Source organism: Arachis ipaensis, chromosome B9, assembly GCF_059453495.1.
Source record: "Arachis ipaensis isolate K30076 ecotype BB chromosome B9, ASM5945349v1, whole genome shotgun sequence".
NCBI classification, from domain to species: domain Eukaryota; kingdom Viridiplantae; phylum Streptophyta; class Magnoliopsida; order Fabales; family Fabaceae; genus Arachis; species Arachis ipaensis.
The window spans coordinates 125824807-125828662 of NC_142444.1; the positions used below are offsets into that span (position 1 = coordinate 125824807).

The 3856-nt window shown below is 34.9% G+C and overlaps 1 non-coding gene across 1 annotated transcript; it reads right to left on the reverse strand.

Annotated features, from left to right (window-relative positions):
- Positions 1-2683: 2683 nt before the first annotated feature.
- On the reverse strand, positions 2684-2791 carry LOC148546225 (small nucleolar RNA R71). Its single transcript, XR_015902118.1, has one exon. It is a non-coding gene; the product is annotated as a small nucleolar RNA R71 (small nucleolar RNA).
- Positions 2792-3856: the final 1065 nt, after the last annotated feature.

The following is a 3856-nucleotide window of genomic DNA, read 5'->3' on the forward strand; positions in this document are numbered from 1 at the left end:
AAGGTATTACTTGGACGACCCAGTGCACTTGCTGGTTAGTTGTATCGAAGTTGTGAACCATGGTATTGGCACCATGTTCTTGGCGCCATTGCCAGGGGAAGAAAGAGCCATGAATTCTACATCATTAAAGTGTAATCACGATTACGCGTACCAAGTTGCTCACGTTGCCAGGGATTGTTCGAGCCTGGACATCACAATTTCGTGCACCAAGTTTTTGGCGCCGTTGCCGGGGATTGTTCGAGTTTGGACAACTGACGGTTCATCCTGTTGCTCAGATTAGGTAATTTTCTTTTTTGTTTTGTTTTCAAAAAAAAATTTCAAAAATTTTCCCAGTTGTTTTCGAAAAAAAAAATGTTTTCAAAAATATATTTTTATTCAAAATTTTTAAGAATGAATTTTAGTGTTTCATGAAGTATGTGAAGCCTGGCTGGCTGTAAAGCCATGTCTCAATTCTTATACTCAAGAGAAGAGCTTCTTTATCTTTCTTAGCCAATTGGCTGTTGAATGTAAGGAATGTCAGGCATGTCATGTCTGAATTACATGCTGAAGCTTGGCTGGCCATTGGCCATGTCTAGTGTTTTGGACTGGAGCCTTCATTGAAAGCTTGGCTGGCTAGTGAGCCATATCTAATTCCTGGACTGAAGCTTTAGACTAAGAATGCAAGATTCCTGGAATTCATGTTAAAAATTTTGGAATCCTTATTTTTTTTCTTTTTCATATAATTTTCGAAAAAAAAAACCAAAAAAATTAGAAAATCATAAAAATCAAAAATATTTTTGTGTTTCTTGTTTGAGTCTTGAGTCATATCATAAGTTTGGTGTCATTTGCATGTGCATCTTGCATTTTTCGAAAATTTCATGCATTCATAGTGTTCTTCATGATCTTCAAGTTGTTCTTGGTAAGTCTTCTTGTTTGATCTTGATGATTTTTTGTTTTGTGTCTTTTCATGTTTTTCATGTGCATTCTTGAATTCTTAGTGCGTAAGCATTAAAGAATTCTAAGTTTGGTGTCTTGCATGTTTTCTTTGCATTAAATTTTTTTTAAAATTTTGTCTTTGATATTCATCGTGACATTCATAATGTTCTTGGTGTTCATCTTGACATTCATAGCATTCTTGCATGCATTCATTGTTTTGATCTAAAAATTTCATGCATTGCATCATTTTTCTTGTTTTTCTCTTGCATCATAAAAATTCAAAAATCAAAAAAAATATCTTTCCCTTTTTCTCTCATCAAATTCGAAAATTTGAGTTGACTTTTTCAAAAATTTTTAAAATCAAGTTGTTTCTTATGAGTCAAATCACATTTTCAATTTGAAAATCTTATCTTTTTCAAAATCTTTTTCAAAAATCAAATCTTTTTCAAATTTCTTAGTTATTTTCGAAAATTTCAAAAATATTTTTCAAAAATCTTTTTCTTATTTTTATATCAAATTTTCGAAAATAACATAATCAATTAATGTTTTGATTCAAAAATTTGAAGTTTGTTACTTGCTTGTTAAGAAATATTCAAACTTTAAGTTCTAGAATCATATCTTGTGATTTCTTATGAATCAAGTCATTAATTGAGATTTTAAAAATCAAATCTTTTTCAAAACTAATTTCTATCATTTCTTTTCAAAAATATCTTCTTACCTTTTTCAAAAATTTGATTTCAAAATATCCTCTCTAACTTCCTAACTTCTTATCTTTTCAAAAATTGGTTTTCAAAATTTGTTTCAACTAACTAACTAACTTTTTGTTTGTTTCTTAACTTTTTCAAAACCACCTAACTAACTCTCTCTCATTTTCGAAAATATCTTCCCTCTTTTTCAAAAATTTCTTTTTTATTAACTAATTATTTTTATTTTTGATTTTAAAAAAAAATTTCGAAAAAAATACTAACAATTTTCAAAAAACCATTTTCGAAAATCACTAACTCTTTTTCAAAATAATTTTCGAAAATTATCCCTCCCCCATCTTATTCTATTTATTCATTCATATCCTAACATCTCATCTCACATCTCTGCCATCCTCACAGTTGTGTTTCTTCCATTATATTACATTCTTTGTCTCCCCCTCTTCTTCCACTCACACAGGGATCCCTATACTGTGGTATAAAGGATCTCTATTATTATTATTATTATTTTTCTGTGCCTTCTTCTTTGTCATATGAGCAGGAGCAAGGATAAGAACATTCTTGTGGAAGCAGATCCAGAACCTGAAAGGACTCTGAAGAGAAAATTAAGAGAAGCTAAATTACAACAATCCAGAGAAAACCTTTCAGAAATTTTCGAACAGGAAAAGGATATGGCAGCCGAAAATAATAATAATGAAAGGAGGATGCTTGGTGACTTTACTGCACCTAATTCCAATTTATATGGAAGAAGCATCTCCATTCCTGCCATTGGAGCAAACAACTTTGAGCTGAAACCTCAATTAGTTTCTCTGATGCAGCAGAACTGCAAGTTTCATGGACTTCCATCTGAAGATCCTTTTCAGTTCTTAACTAAATTCTTGCAGATATATGATACTGTTAAGACTAATGGAGTAGATTCTGAAGTCTACAGGCTCATGCTTTTCCCTTTTGCTGTAAGAGACAGAGCTAGATTATGGTTGGATTCTCAACCCAAAGACAGCCTAAACTCTTGGGATAAGCTGGTCACGGCTTTCTTAGCCAAGTACTTTCCTCCTCAAAAGCTGAGCAAGCTTAGAGCTGATATTCAAACCTTCAGACAGAAAGAAGGTGAATCCCTCTATGAAGCTTGGGAAAGATACAAACAGTTGACCAAAAAGTGTCCTTCTGACATGCTTTCAGAATGGACCATCCTGGATATATTCTATGATGGTTTATCTGAGCTATCAAAGATGTCACTGGACACTTCTGCAGGTGGATCCATTCACCTAAAGAAAACGCCTGCAGAAGCTCAAGAACTCATTGACATGGTTGCTAATAACCAGTTCATGTACACTTCTGAAAGGAATCCTATGAGTAATGGGACGCCTATGAAGAAGGGAGTTCTTGAAGTTGATACTCTGAATGCCATATTGGCTCAGAATAAAATATTGACTCAGCAAGTCAATATGATCTCTCAGAGTCTGCATGGAATGCAAGCTGCATCCAACAGTACTCAAGAGGCTTCTTATGAAGAAGAAGCTTATGATCCTGAGAACCCTGCAATAGCAGAGGTGAATTACTTAGGTGAACCTTATGGAAACACCTATAACTCATCATGGAGAAATCATCCAAATTTCTCATGGAAGGATCAAAAGCCTCAACAAGGCTTTAATAATGGTGGAAGAAACAGGTTTAGCAATAATAAACCTTTTCCATCATCCACTCAGCAACAGACAGAGAACTCTGAACAAAATGCTTCTAATTTAGCAAATCTAGTCTCTGATCTATCTAAGGCCACTGTGAGTTTCATGAATGAAACCAGGTCTTCCATTAGAAATTTGGAAGCACAAGTGGGCCAGCTGAGTAAAAGGATCACTGAAATCCCTCCCAGTACTCTCCCAAGCAATACAGAAGAGAACCCAAAAGGAGAGTGCAAGGCCATTGACATAAGCAAAATGGCCGAACCCAATGAGGGAGAGGAGGACGTGAATCCCAAGGAGGAAGACCTCCTGGGACATCCAGTGGTCAATAAGGAGCTTCCCTCTGAGGAACCAAAGGACTCTGAGGCTCATCTAGAGACCATAGAGATCCCATTGAACCTCCTTATGCCCTTCATGAGCTCTGATGAGAATTCCTCTTCTGAAGAAAATGAGGATGTTACTGAAGAGCAAACTGCCAAGTTTCTTGGTGCAATCATGAAGCTGAATGCCAAATTATTTGGCATTGATACTTGGGAAGTTGAACCTCCCTTGTTCATCAAT